The 16815-nt window shown below is 32.5% G+C and overlaps 1 long non-coding RNA gene across 1 annotated transcript; it reads left to right on the forward strand.

The window, feature by feature from the left end:
• The first annotated feature begins 11361 nt into the window (after positions 1-11361).
• Positions 11362-11834, forward strand: LOC148253037 (uncharacterized). Its single transcript, XR_015813540.1, has 2 exons — positions 11362-11501; positions 11586-11834. It is a non-coding gene; the product is annotated as an uncharacterized LOC148253037 (long non-coding RNA).
• Positions 11835-16815: the final 4981 nt, after the last annotated feature.

The following is a 16815-nucleotide window of genomic DNA, read 5'->3' on the forward strand; positions in this document are numbered from 1 at the left end:
TGTTATTTGATGACAGGTTTTGTTGGAAAAAAAGAATAAACCAGTAAAATAAGTAAAAATAATATAGGAGAATTTTTTAGAATATTGAATGAATTTTTCTGCATATATATCAACAAAGGGACAATGCCTATTTATAGGCTTACAAAGGAATTACTATGCTGAAAATTAGTCCATAACTTCTATCACTATGCCCAATACACAACTAAGAGTTACATGCCTAACAAATAGGAAAAAAATTAATTACAACTTATCCAACTAAGAAAATATACTTAACAGTAATTCTGAATCATTCTTCAACATTCTCCCATTGATTCAAAATTACATACACCAAGCTTGGATCTAAAATAAGCATATTTCTCATAGGAAAGTGTCTTGGTAAATATGTCAACCACTTGCCCATTTTTGCTGCAAAATTTCAGAATAATTGCCCCACTTATGACCAAATCATGGATGAAGTGACGAAGCAAATTTATTTATTTTGTTGTGTTAAGAAAGGCTTGGTTCTTGGCCATTAGGATTGTTGCACTATTGTCGCCAAAAATTTCTGTTGCACTATTCTATTCTTGATCAAAATCTACAAGTAATTTCCTTAACCAAATCGCTTGACATGCGACGAAAGTAGTGGCCACATATTCTGCCTCTGCAGAGGAAAGAGTTGTAGTTGTCTACTTCTTTGGATTCCATGAAACAACTCAATACCTAAGAGAAAACATATTATTTGAGATGCTTTTTTATCATCTAAGCAGCCTCCCCAATCATTATATGTGTACCCAAATAAATTTCATTCTAAATTCTTTGAATAACAAATTCCATACTCAGTTGTTCCAGCAATATACCATAGAATTCTCTTTATTGCTCCATAATGATGCTTCGTAGAAGAGTGCATAACTTGGAAACAACACCAATAAAAATGTTATATATGGCCTAGTGTAAGTGAGATAAATTAGTCCTCCCACTAGACTTCTATAATAACCAGCATCTCCTTTTTTAGTTTCGTCTTCACTTGCAACTTCTCATTCATATTCATGGGAGTGGTAGCCACGTTACAGTCAATCATACTAAACTTTTTGAGAAGGTTGATTGCAAACTTCCTTTTATGAAATAAAAATTCTACTTCTACTTTGATGCCTTCTAACCCAAAAAAATAATGCTATAATCTCAAGTCTGTCATTTCAAACTTCCTCATCATACAATCTTTAAATTCAGTAATGAGAGATTTACTAGAACCCATATAAATTATATCATCAACATAAAGGCACACAATAATAAATTCACTTGTACCTTTATTTTTCGAGTAGAGAGTAGGCTCACTTTGCTCCTTTTAAAACCATTTTGCTAAAAATAAAAGTTAATTTTAGTCTACCAAGCTCGAGGGGCTTGTTTTAACCCATTGAGAGCCTTCTTTAACTTGTACACATTTTTCTCCTTGTCATTGATTATAAAACCTTTAGGCTATGTGATATAAACTTCTTCTTCTAATTCACCGTTCAAAAATACAGATTTAACATCAAATTAATAAACTAACCAATTAAACTGAGTAGCCAAGTCTAAAAAAATTCTAACAGTTTCCAGTCGAGCAATCAGAGAAAATGTATCTTCCTTCAAAGTCTACGCCTTGCTCTTGCGAATACCTTTTTGCCACAAGCCTTGCCTTATATTTTTGAATACTCCCATCAGTAAGATATTTTGTCTTAAACACCCATTTAAGACCAATTATATGTTTTCCCGTTAGCAAGTCAACTAACTCCTAAGTTTCATTTTTTTTTTCTATTATTTCAAGTTCCTTGTTTATTGCTTGATTCCACTCTTTCTCTTTGATTGATTCTTCAAAGCTGGTTAGTTCAGCTACAAATAATGCATATGTGGAATCATATATTTCTTTAAGAGATCTAAACTTTCTTGATTGAGTCTCATCAGGATTGCTTGAAAATGATACTTCTCTTCTACTTAAAGATGGAGATGTGGAGCTGTCAATTTGTGGTGTTGATGGAGTTGTAGTTGTAAGAGTTGCATTTGTTTCTATGTTTGAATAAACATTAGTTTCATATGGAAATATAGCTACAGAATCTGCTTCTTTTTTTATCCTAATTCCAGTTTGAATTTTCATCAAACATCACATTCCTGTTTATAATAACTTTTGCCACTCATAGGGTTATATAACCTATATGTTTTGGATTATAATGAATAACCAACAAAAACATATTTTTCATACTTGTTATCCAATTTTTATCGACTTTGTGAATCAATCTAAGTATAGGAAATACAACTAAAAACTCTTAAGTGGATTACACGGGGTCTTGTACCTATCTAAGCTTAATAAGATATTTGATTTGGGACAGTTTTTGTGGGTGAAATATTCAGCAAATAGACTGTCGTTGTAACTACTTTTTCCTGGAATTCCTTTGGCAATTGGAATTTGTTTGGCAATCCCTTTACTTTCAACAAGCTTCTTGCTATTTCTACCACTGTGCGATTTTTTTGTTCAGGCACACCATTTTGTGCTAGTGTGTATGGTGCTGTCAACTCCCTGAAAATATTATTTTCTTCACAAAAAATACTGAATTCATTTGATAAAACTTTATCACCTCTATCCGTGTGAAGAGCCTTTATACATCCATCATTTTGTTTCTCAACAAGTGCTTTGAACCTCTGAAAATGTTCAAAAGTTTCTGATTTGAATTTCAAGAAGTATACCCAACCCATGCGGCTAAAATTGTCAGTAAATAGTAGAAAATATTTACTATCACCAAGAGATTCTATATTCATAGGCCCACACCAATCAATATGCACTAAATCAAGACAACAACTAGCTATTAAGGATTTTCCTGTATGAAATGATTTTCTACTTTATTCCCCATAAATATACCCTTCACATACCTTTATAAAATCAATTTTAGGTAACCAACTAACCATTTCTTTTCTACTTAACAATTTCAGCCCATTGACATTCAAATTCCCATTTCGTAAATGCCACAACATCAACTCATTTTCCGAACTATTAGCAATAAGAGCATGATTTTCTATGGTAGAGATAGCTAAAGAAAACATTTTATTTGCCGTCATTTCAATATTAACTATAGCCTGTCCTAATTCTTTGTCCATAATAGTACAAAAAGAATCATTAAATAACACTGAATACCCACTACCACTTAGTTGACTAACACTCAATAAATTATGAGATAAATTAGGAACATCAAATACACCATGGACAAGCTTAACAATACCGGTGGAAGTAGTGAAAGCAACTGTGCTTTACCTTCAGGTTGAAGTGGTTTATTGTCTCCAAGCCTTAATTTTATCTTTTGAGACTCATCAAGCTCTTTAAATACTGATTTTAAACATGTCATATGACTTAAACAGCTATTGTCTAGATATCAAACTTAATTTGCAATTGAATTAGCATGTTTAGTTTCATATGCCATGAACAACACCTCTTATTCTTTGTCTTCTGCAGCATAACTTGCTTGTTTTTTTCATTTTTAGCATTCAACCTTCATATGCCCATACTTCTTGCAATAGTGACACTGGATATTGCTTTTATTATAGCCTTTTTGATTTGAAAATTGCCCCCGATCAGCTTGCCCATTTCTACCATTTTTTTCTTCCTGTACCAGGACCTCCACTGTGATATCCACCTTCATTGACTGTTTTTCTTGAGTCATTATCGTGTGAAGTTATGTCATTTTTAACTTGAAATGCCTTTTTTTTACTCTTGTCAAATGATCTGTTCAATCTTGCCTCATGTGCTTGTAAAGAAGCAATTAGTTCATCAAATGAAAAAATAGAAAGATCCTTTGATTCTTCAATGGCAGCAACTACAGGATCAAATTTAAGAGTCAAGCTCCTTAAAACTTTTTCAATAAGAGTTTGATCATTAAGTTTCTCCCCATAGGATCTCATTTGACTCACAATATCTATTACTCTTAATAGAAACTCCTGCACAGTCTTATTACTTTTCATAAATAAAGTTTCAAAATTACAACATAAAGATTGAAGTTTTACTATAAATACCTTTGTTGAGCCTTGAAATTCCTTTTTTAATGTCTCTCATGCTTCATGTGTTGTAGTTACAGTTGAAATCCTTAAAAAAAGTGTATCATGAACAACTTGCTAAATGAAGAACCTTCTTCTTATTTTCCCTCAACCTATTCACCTAATCTAGGTTAGCATACCCACTTTTCAAAAGGTCCCAAAGGTCATGAGACTAGAACAACGTCATCAGCTTGATACTCCAAAACTCATAAGAGTCTTATTTGATGATGGGAATGAGGGGTTGTGACATATCCATATTACTCCATTTGTTGCATGGAAGTTTTATCACAAAACTTTTATCAAACACCTGGTGAACAGTGAACCTAGTGTGCTCTAATACTAGTTTTGTCAGAAACCAAGAACAAACCAACAAAATTAACAAAAATAACAAAGGAGATTTTTTTTGGAATACTAAACGTATAACACCCCGCTCACCACCGCACTAAATTTGTATTTGGAAAACCCCTATTTATTCAAATCTTAAGGCCACCTGAACTCATTTAAATTTATTTTGTAGCTTTATATTATAAGTCATGATTTAAATTCGTAATTTCAATTTTATGCTGATTTTGTTATTTTATTTTTATTTTTATTTTTATTTTATCTGTTATTATTATTTTTATTTTGTTATTATTTTGATTTATTTTATACATTATTATTACTTTTCAAAAAAATTAATTTTCAAGAGAAAACAGAAAAGGGAAAAAAATTTCGCAGGAAAAAACCCGTGGGAGAGGGTCACCCGCGCGTTACATCGCACGCGGATAGGGCCAAGCACCGCACACTGTGTGCATGTTGTCTACACAGTAGACCAGCATGGATAGGACTGCGCGCTTGGGCCTGTAAGCACGCAAGCTAGCTCCAGCACGCGTTCGGCCTTGTGTGGCACACTGCTGCCTCGGGTAGTGTGTCACCGCCCTCCTTGGGTAGTGTGTCGTCGCCTTGGGTGTGTCACTGTTTGTGGAGGAATTTTTCCTCCGTTTTTCATGCTGCCATCGCATCACATCAAATCGATCATCTTCCACTCAACTTTCTCTTTCTCTTCATCGGATTTTGCGACTTAGTGCAAATCCGACAGTCCCTATTTTCTATAAATGGGAACCCTTCTTTCCATTTCATTCTTCCATCTTTCAAGAGTTTAGAGAGAGAGGGAGTGATCTAGAGAGAGAAGGAGAGAAGGAGAAGAAAAATGGTGTAACAAAACTTCGAAGTTTCGGTAAGAAATTTAGTATTTTTTTAAACATCTTAAAGAGTATTTCTAGAAAATTTAAGTTATGAATCTCTGTTTTGTGTGTTTTACATGTTCCATATTTAATAATTCTAATAAAGTGAATTGTTCTTGATTTCAAGCATGCTATGTGATTTTATAGGCACTTAATGATTTGCATGTAAATAAAATAATATGATCCAAGTGATATTGTCTGAAAAATATTAAAAAAGAAAAAAGAAAAGAAAAAGGGAATGAAGTCTGAATGGTCTGAAAAATGTATGTATCTGTAATGACGTGCATAATGCATCAAGTGTCTTGTTAGGTTTTTGATCTTTGAGGGATATCTATTTTTTCCTGCCCCATCTAGTTTAGAAAGAGGTGAGAGGACTGCTCTATATAGATGATGGTATATCCTTTGACGAGAGTGGTGACATGAATATCTGTTAGGAGTCACATTTGGCTAAGTACTACTACTGTAATAGAATATCTTATAAGACCACTATGGTCGGTACGACCGTAGTCATAGTTGTACCATGTTTTGGCAAGGCAAAAATGTGCTTGAAAAAATTGCCGTTATCTATATCTGATCTAGTCATCCCACATGTGTAGTCAGAAATCCATATCTGCCATCAGATATGGAAGTTGGAATGATTTCGCGAAGCATGACATGAAAACCTTAGTATTGCATGATTTAGTTGATTTTTTCTATTGTTAAGTATGATTTTGATTTGATTGCTATAATTATGACATGATATTTCTTTTAATAAATAAAATTATTTTCATAAAACAAGATAGAACCCCGACGAGACCTGATGGTAAGTAGTAATGATATTATTATTCACCTTTAAAATCTTACGATATTATTTAAATATTATTTTTCTTACTGAGTATATGAAACTCACCCTTTCCATACCTCCCCAGATGAGGAAGATAGTGAGGAACCGTCTGCTGACCTACCCCTTAAAGTCTATAAGGATCTCATAGATCCACAAACCTTGAGTGCATAATTGTTCTCACACTCTGATGACTTCAATCGCATAATGATAGAAGTGACTCTTTTTGTATTTTGAGAATTTTTATTTTTTTGCCACTTCTGGCCTCAGTTATATATATGTGTAATTGATACTCATATATTTTTGTAAGAGATTTGTAATAATTTGCTCCGCTGCATATAATTTTTATCATGCACTCGTAATTTATTTTTATATTTAGTACTCTTATGCCTTAATTTGCATTGGGAATGTCACAGAATGAATTTTTCTGCATATATATCAATAAAGGAAAAATGCCTATTTATAAGCTTACAAAGAAATTGCTATGCTGAAAATCAATACATAACTTCTACCACTATGCCCACTACACAACTAAGAGTTACATGCCTAATAAATAAGAAAAAACTAATAACAACTTAGCCAACTAAGTAAAATATAATTTTGAATCATTCAACAGGAATGACATAGTCTGGGACTCATTTGACCACCCAACTTATGTTTTAGTTCCAGGGTAGATGTTACTTGAAAGGAAAATACTAACTACTAGTGTCTCGTTTACAAATTGAATTGTTGGAGGTTTGTACTCAGTTTATGTCACTAGCTAAGGCTTGTTTGGTCTTTTCATTAAGACTGATCCTCCACTATTTTATTTTGATAAAAGAGTTTCTAAACTCATTGTAAATAAGAGTAAGAAACAAAATTATTCTAAGTTTCTAAATAAAAGCTTAGCCTTGTTCTTATTTTACTATAAACCAAACGACTCATATCACTGGATATTTTTCCCCCTACGTCATTTGCACAATATATGAAGTTAAAATCTGATGGCCACTTCTGGGTTTACTAGCCAAGACTAGTAAGACACACATAAACTAATGTCATTTAATTAAAAGATAAACATATATACTAGTTTCTTTTTCTTAAACCTCTAAAATCATATCATCATTTATATCCTTTTTTTCTTCTTTAACCTCCCAAATCATACAAGCATTTATACTGATTTTTTTTTCTTTTTTAACCTCTCAAATCATGTCAGCATTTATACTAGTCTTTTTTTTCTTTCAATCTCCCAAATTGTGCCAGTATTTATATTATTTTTTTTCTTCTTCGACCTCTCAAATTATGTAAATATTTTTATACTAGTTTTTTCTTTATTCGTCATTCTAAATTATACAACATTTATACAAGTTATTTTATTCTTCAATCTCCGAAATCATGTCAGCATTTATACTAGTTTTTTTTCTCTTCAGCATTCTAAATTGTGCCAGCATGTATACTAGTTTTTTTTTTCTTCTTCAACCTCCCAAATCAAACAAACATTTATATTGGTTTTTTTTCTTCTTTAACCTCCAAAATCATGCTAATATTTATAGTGATTTTTTATTTTTATGAAATTATACCAGCATTTGTACTATTTTTCTTTTTTCAACCTCTCAAATTGTTCCTGTATCTATACTAATGTTTTTCTTCTACAATCTACCAAATCACACCAGCATTGATACTAGTTTTTTTTCTTATTTAACCTCTCGAATCGTGCCAATATTTGTATTTTTTTTTTCTTCAACCTCCTAAATTGTGCTAGCATTTATACTGATTTATTTCTTCTTCAACCTCTCAAATTATACCAGCATTTATGCTGGTTTTTCTATTCTTCAATCTCCAAAATCGTGTCAGCATTTATATTAGTTTTTCCTTTTTCAATCTCCCAAATCATTACAACATCTATACTGATTTTTTTCTTCTTTAACCTCTCAAATTATGTCAAAATTTATACTGATTTTTTTTTTTCTCAACATCCCAAATTATATCAGCATTTATATTGATTTTTTTTTCATCAACCTCTTAAATCGTGCCAGTATATACATTGATTTTTTTCTTTGTTAATCTCTTAAATCATGTCAGCATTTATACTTGTTTTTTTCTTCTTCAACCTCCAAAATTGTGTCATCATTTATACTATTTTTTTTCTAATTCAACCTCTCAAATCGTGCTAACATTTATACTATTTTTTTAAAATTTTCAACTTTCCAAATGAGATAAGTCTTTATACTAGTTTTTTCTTCTTCAATCTCCCAAATTGTGACACCATTTATACTTTTTCTTCAATCCTCCAAATCGTACCAGCATTTATACTAATGTTTTTCTTCTTCAACCTCCCAAATCGCACCAACATTTATACTTATTTTTTTCTTCTTCAACCTCTCAAATTATGTATGCATTTATACTCATTTTTTTCTTCTTTAACCTTCCAAATTGTATCAGCATTTAAACTGATCTTTTTCTTATTTAACCTCGTAAGTCATATTAGCATTATACTATTTTTTTAACTTCCTAAATGATGCCAGTATTTATACCGATCTTTTTCTTCTTTAACCTCTCAACTCGTGTTAGTATTTATACAAATTTTTTTCTTCTTCAACCTTCCAAATCATGTCATCATTATACTGTTTTTTTTTTTTAATTCAATATCCCAAATCCTACTAGTATTTATACTACTTTTTTCTTATTCAACCTCCTAAATTATACCTACATTTATATCGATTTTTTTCTTCTTAAACCTCCCAAATCATGACAGCATTTGTATTACTTTGCTTTCTTCTTTAACTTCCTAAATCATGCTAGCATTTATACCCTTTTTTTTTCTTCGTCAACCTTCCAAATCGTGTCAGCATTTATATTAACGTCAACATTTATATTAGCTTCTTCTTCTTCAATCTCCCAATTCATATAACATTTATATTGGTTTTTATCTTCTTGAACCTCCCGAATCGTATCAGCATTTATACTAGTCTACTAACAGAAATTACCTAATGAGAATGTTAACCTTAGAGCTCACGAGATTTAGTTTTGCGAGATGCAAATGGATCTGAAGTATGATCCATGGGTATTGCTGGCAAGTCCATCGTCAGCTTGAACCTCATCAAGATGGGAAACCTTGTACTATTTGATGACAACAATGACATAGTATGGGACTCTTTTGATCTCCCAAGTGATGTTTTGGTTCCTAGGTAGATGTTGATTGAAGGAAGAACACTAACTGATAGTGACTCATCTACAAATTGGACTGTTGGAGGTTTGTACTCGGTTTCTGTCACTAGCCAAGGCTTGTTTGGTCTTCTTATGGATATTGATCCTCTACTATCTTATTTTAAAAAACGGGTTTCTAAATGTATTGTAAATAAGAGTAAGGAACCAAATTATGCTAAGTTTCTAAATGGAAGCTTAGCCTTATTCCTATTTTACCCTGAACCAAATAAATCATTGGATTTTTCCCCCTGGCGTCATCTGCACAGTATATGAAATAGAATCTGATGGCCACTTAAAGGTTTACGAATGGATACAAACATCAGGATGGATCACACTTACATATCTCTTTAATGTTCTTGGTGATCGTAGTTATCCTTCTTATTGGGAATTTAGAACGCTAGGACAGGAACAAAATATAAAACATTAGTGAAAGTAGAAGAAATAATGACTGCAGCAATTCCAGCAAGCAAAAAAATCAATGAAGGGCAAGAATCAATTTAAGAAATCCTTGGAATTGTTGTATATCTTTCCAGAACTAAAAATTCATGTTATATAGGCTTTCTTACAACTGACAGAGCTAAAAAATCTCAATCATACTCATGAAATTAGCAACCCACGTGTAACAGGCATTATCTCAAACAAGTAGTGGGCATGACAAACAACTACATCTGTAAATGCTAAAAATCAGGGACACGATTAACCAACATAGCAACACAATCTAAAAACTCAAAAAATAAAATCAATTTTGAATCATACTTTCAACACCCCCCCTTGATTCAAAATTGCAGACTCTAAACTTTGATCTAAAATAGACATGTTTTTCATAAGGGAGGGACTTTATCAAGACATCTGCCACTTGTTCATTAGTGTTGCAATATGTAAGTCGAAACTAACCACCAGCCACCAATTCACGGCTGAAATGAATTCAAATGTTTATGTGCTTTGTTCTTCCATGGAATGCTGGATTTTTGCTCATTGCAATTGCAAATTTGTTGTCATAGAGAATTTCAGTTGCACTTTTCTGTTCTTGGCCAAAATCTGCAAGAAAATGACTGAGACATACAGCTTGACAAGCTGTTGAAGTTACAGCAGCATACTCTACTTCAGTTGATGACAATGCTGTGATTGCTTGTTTTTAAGAACTCCAAGTGACAGCTCCAGACCCAAGGTGAAAAATGCTACCTGAAGTGCTTTTCCTATCCTCTAAAGAACCTGCCCAATCACTAGAAAAACCAATCAAACAAAAAATCAGAATTTGTAACATACTAAATTCTATAATCAACTATTCCAGCCACATAATACGTTATTCGTTTTGTTGCTCCAAGATGATGCTTTGAAGGATTATGCATAAACCAAGAAACAACACTGACGGAGTATGCAATATTAGGTTGTGTGTGAGTTAAGTAGATTAGTCCACCTGCTAAACTTCTAAAAATGCTCGCATCTGTCATGTCAGCATCATCTTCAACTTGCAACTTCCCATTCAAGTTCATGGGTGTAGCTGCTTCTTTACAATTCAACATATTAAACCTTTTAAGTAAATCAATAACATTTTCATTTGAGAAATAAAAATCCCATCTTTAAGTAAATCAATAACATATTTCATTTGAGAAATAAAAATCCTATCTTTTTGTTTTTTTGCAACACTTCAAGACCATGAAAGTAATGCAACAATCCTAAATCCATCATTTCAAACTTCTTTAACATAGCAAATTTAAATTTATCTATTAATATACTAGATGAACCTATGTAAATCATATCATCAACATAAAGGCAAATCATGAAAAAATCAGTACCTTGCCTCTTTAAGTAAAGAGTAGGCTCATTGTCACATCTCATATACCCATTTGAGCAAAAATGGGCATCTATCTTGCTATACCAAAATTTAGGTGCTTGTTTTAACCCATAGATAGCCTTTTTCAACTTGTAAACTTTGTCTTCTTTGCCATTGAGAATAAATCCTTCAGATTGAATAATATACACTTCCTCTAAGAGTTCTCCATTTAAAAAAGCATATTTGACATGGAATTGATACACAGACAGCTTCATGTGTGCAGCAAAAGCCAAGAAAGTTCTCACAGTTTCAAACCTTACAACTGGTGAGAACGTGTCGTCATAGTCGATGCCATAAGTTTGTGCGTATTCCTTTACAACAAGCCATGCTTTGTGCCTTTCAATATTCCCATCAGCATGGTATTTAGTTTTGAATACCCATTTTAGCCCAATAGCACTTTTTCCTTTAGGTAAATCCACCATCTCCCATGTTTAATTTTTGTTGATTGCATTCAGCTCTTCTTTCATGGCCTTAATCTATTCTTCTTTTGCAGATGCTTCTTCAACACTAGTTGGTTCTACAATAAATAAGGCTTGTGTGTTTGCATGTATCTCCCTCAATGATCTAAACTTTATTAGAGGGGATTCTTCTGAAGAACTTTCTGAAGTTGGTTGTGTAGAAGAGCTGTTGTATAGCTTGTTTGTTGGTGATGATATGTTAGAGAAATTATATGTGACAGCTGGAACTCCATTGCTGGCTTCAGTTGGAGTCTCAAAATCTACTGGAATATGATTTTTTACTATTGTCTCTCTCTTCTTATTCTAGTTCCAGCTTGCTTCTTCATCAAATACCACATGCCTACTCACAACTATTTTGCCATTCACAGGGTTATACAGCCTATATGTTTTGGAATGTGTGCAATAGTCAACAAAGACGCATTTTATTGACTTTTCATCAAGTTTACTCTGAATTTTAGAATTAACTAAAACACAGGCAATACAACCAAAAACACATAAATGGCTTACCCAAGGCTTAAAACCGTTCCAAGCTTCATATTGAATTTGATTTGGGACTACTCTTGTGGGGGATAAATTGAGAAAATAGATAGTAGTAACAACTCCTTTAGCCAAAAATTTATTTGGAAGGCCTTTAGCTTTCAACATGCTCCTTGCCATCTCAACAATTGTGCGTTTCTTTCACTCTCCCACACCATTTTGCTTAGGTGTGTAGAGTGCTGTCAATTGCATATAAACACCATTTTCTTCACAAAACAAAGAAAACAAGTTAGATAAAAATTCACCTCCTTTGTCCATCTGAAGTGCCTTTATTGATGTTCCACTTTACTTCTCAACATAAGGCTTAAACTTCTTAAAGTTGTCAAAAGTTTCAGACTTGAATTGTAGGAGATAAACCCAACTCATGCAGTTATAATCATTTGTAAAAAGCAAAAAATATTGATTGCCACCAAAAGATTTAGTCCTCATACACCCACATAAGTCTGCATGAACCAATTCAAGTGTTTTAGAGGCCCTCTAAGACTTGCCTATAGGAAATGGAAGCTTACTTTGTTGTCCATATATACAGCCCTCACACAATTCAAGTGACTCAATCCTAGGCAGCCCATGTACCATTTCTTTTTTTGCTCAATAACTGCAAACTGTTAACATGTAAGTGTCCATACCTTAAATGCCACATTATAGACTCACTTTTCTTGCTAACAATAAGAGCATGATGATTGACACTTGAGACCTTAAGAGGAAACATCTTATTTTTATCCATATATACATTCACAACAACTTGACCCGATTTTTTATCTCTAATAACACATGTATCGCAATCAAACAAAATTGGATAGCCATTAGGCATTAATTGCCCAACACTTAACAAGTTATGTGACAAGCTAGGAACATGAAAGACATCATGAAGAAATTTTACTTTACCACCGCTAGTCTCCAAAGCTATTGTTCCTTTGCCTTCAACTCGAATTACCTTGTCATTACCAAGCTTCATGAACAGCCTATGTGTCTCATCAAGCTCACAAAATAAGGATTTTTCACCCGCTATGTGGTTTGAACAACTGCTGTTTAGAAACCAAACATCAATTACAACACTTGTTTCACCATATCGGGCCATAAACAAACTTTTGTCTTTAGCCTCTTCCACATAACTTGCGTTTTTCTCCCTTTTCCAACCTTAATGTTTCCATGCCGTTTGCAATAGTGGCATTGGACATTCTTGTCGTTTTTCTGCTTTTCAGAATGCTAAGAATCAATTTACTTTTCAAAAGACTTATAACTTTGCCATGAGAACCATTTTTGCCATGCAGACCGCCTTTTCCATGTCCACTTCCAATGCCTTTCTTTGATTGACTTGATGACTCCCATTTAACTTGAAAAGCCTTATCTTCACCCTTATCACAAGACCTGTTCATTCTTGTCTCATGTGCTTGCAAAGAACCCATTATATCATCAAAGAAAAATACAGAAAGGTCTTTAGATTCTTCAATGGCAGCAACAACATGATCAAACTTTGGAGTTCAACTCCTCAAAACCTTTTCGACAATAGTTTGATCACTAATTTGCTCTCCAAAAGACCTCATTTGACTCACAATTTCAGACACTCTTGACATAAAATCTTGGACAGATTCACCATTGTTCATAAATAAAGTTTCAAATTCATGTCGAAGAGTCTGAAATTTGATAACAATTACTTTTGATGTCCCTTGAAACTCTTCCTTCAGAGTTAACCAAGCCTCCCTTGATGTAGTTGCTGCAGCAATCCGAGAAAATACTGAGTCATGTACAACTTGTTAAATGAAGAACAATGCCTTAGAGTCCTTTTTATTCTCTCTCAACCTTCTTTCTTCATATGGGTCAGCAAACCCTTGCTCAACCAAGTCCCACAAGTCTTGTGACTTGAACAAGGTCTTCATCTTGATGCTCTAAAACTCATAATTCTCTCCTTTGAAGATAAGAATCAAGTTAATAGAATTCCCATCTGTTGCCATTTTAAACCTTGCTCTAATACCACTTTTATTAGGAATTTAGAACACCTGGATAGCAACAAAATATAAAACAGAAGTGAAAGTAGAAGAAATAGTGACAGTAATTCCAGCAAGGAAAAAAATCAATGAAGGGCAAGAATCAATTTAAGAAATCCTTGGAATTGTTGTATATCTTTCCAGAACTGAAAGTGCCTGTTATATAGGTTTTCTTACAACTGACAGAGCTAAAAAATCTCAACCATCCTCATGAAATTAGTAATCCACGTGTAACAGGCATTATCTCAAACAAGTAGTGGGTATAACAAACAATTACATCTGCAAATGCTAAAAATTAGGGACACGATTAACCAACACAACAATATAATCTATAAAAATAAAAAAAAAATCAATTTTGAATCATACTTTCAACACTTCTGTTTGTGGAAGATATGGTTTGTGTACAAATTGGCAATGCTGTCATCTTGCACCCATCAATGGAGGAACAACTTATTTTACACAAATAGATTCTAACAAGCCTACATTTGGGTGTTCTAAGGTTACTCCATTATCTTGTGAAGTTATGCAAGACCAAGGTTTATGCAGAACCTAAGGATCAAAAATTACATCCAGAGCCTACATATATATTTAGCATAGAGAACTTAGAACCCTAAATAAATCCTCCCCACCAAATCCACAACTAACCTGTAATTAAGAACTTGAGTGATTGGAATTAAAGAAACAAAAATGAATGAACGTCACAAGATAACTTGAAAAGCTAATTCAATTCTTGATGCAACAAAATTCATTCAATAATTGAAATGTGTCATATTACATTGAAAATGAGATAGTTATAGGCTAAAATACCAAGATTTTGCCAAATGATCATAATTAGATAACTTAGCAAAACATTAACATAATTTAAATGACCTAAAGAAACATGATATTAAATGACCTAAGAAAACATGATATTTAATGACCTATGAGAATGTGGTATTAAATGATCTAGGAAAACATGATATTCAATTCTTGATGCAACAAAATTCATTCAATAATTGAAATGTTTCATATTACATTGAAAATGAGATAGTTATAGGCTAAAATACCAAGATTTTGCCAAAGGATCATAATTAGATAACTTAGGAAAACATTAATATAATTTAAATGACCTAAAGAAACATGATATTAAATAACCTAAGAAAACATGATATTTAATGACCTATGAGAATGTGGTATTAAATGATCTAGAAAAACATGATATTTAATGACCTATGAGAACATGCTATTAAATGACTTAATAAAACATAGTATTAAATGGTTTAGGAAAACATGTGATTAAATGATCTAGGAGAACATTGTATTAAATGACGTAAGAAAATATAGTATTAAATGACCTAAGAAAACATGAGCATAATTTAATTATCTAAGAAATGACCAAAATGATCCTACACATTCATTCTAAATTCTACCTACACACTTGAACGAAATTAATGATCTTCTTTGGCTTATTTGATTATTCAAATAGTCCACAGATGCTAAGTTCTTGTTGTATCCATCTTTGTATAAAGCCTTGAAATATATGTTTTAGCTTATTGGCTTGAAATTTTGTGATTGGACTAGTTGACATTGTAATATCTTCTTCATGTTTTTCTTTAATGCCTTTTGAACCCATGTCCGCATCATTCCTTCCTTCAAAAGGATTCATCCTCAAATCTGCATTCATATCAAATGAAGAAAGATCAGAAATGTTAAAAGTAGCGGACTCAAAATACTCATAAGGGAGATCAATCCGATAAGTATTATCATTGATTTTCTCTAACACTTGAAATGGTCCATCACCTCTTAGATCTAGCTTTGACTTCTTTTATTTTGGAAACCTTTTCTTGTGCATATGTACCTAAACCTAATCTCCATGTTCACGTATAAGTTGTTTCGTCCTTTATTAGTTCTTTGAGCATAAACTTGGTTCTTCTTTTTAATATGCTCACGTGCTTTCTCATGGATAACTTTAATTATTTTAGCCTTCTTCTTACCATCTAAACTAGAAATTTCACTTAAAAATAATGGCATTAAATCCAAAATAATTAATATATTAAAACCATATACAATTTCAAAATGTGAAAAACCTGTAGAATAATGAATAGTATGATTATATGCAAACTCAATAAATGACAAACAATCTTTTCAAGTTTTCAAATTCTTACCAATAACAACATGCAACAAAGTTCCCAAAGTTCTATGGACAACTTCAGTTTGACTATTAGTTTATGGATTACTAGTAAAATACAAATTTTTAGTTTCTAACTTACTCTATAAAGTTTTTCAAAAATGACTCATGAATTTAACATCAAGATAAGAAACAATAGTCTTAGGTACACCACGTAACCTTATTACTTCTCTAAAGAACAAATCAGCAATATTTATTGCGTCATCGGTCGTTGACATGCAATGAAATTTGTTATTTTACTAAACCTGTCAACTACAATAAATATGTTATCTTTACCTCTTCTACTTTTAGATAAACCTAACACAAAATCTATAGAAATATCAGTCCAAGATTGAGTAGGAACTAGCAATGGAGTGTATAAACTATGTGGTTTAGACTTAGATTTAATCTGTCTACATGCAACACAAGATGAACAAAGTTTCTCAACATCTCTACGCATGTTTGGCCAATAAAAATGCTCAGTCAGAATGTCCAAAGTTTTATGCACACAAAAATAACTCATTAAACCCCCACTATGAGACTCACGAAAAAGCAATTCACGTAATAAACATGTAGGCACACACAATCGGTTTCCAC

Source organism: Carica papaya, chromosome 7, assembly GCF_054855325.1.
Source record: "Carica papaya isolate Zhongbai chromosome 7, ASM5485532v1, whole genome shotgun sequence".
NCBI classification, from domain to species: Eukaryota; Viridiplantae; Streptophyta; class Magnoliopsida; order Brassicales; family Caricaceae; genus Carica; species Carica papaya.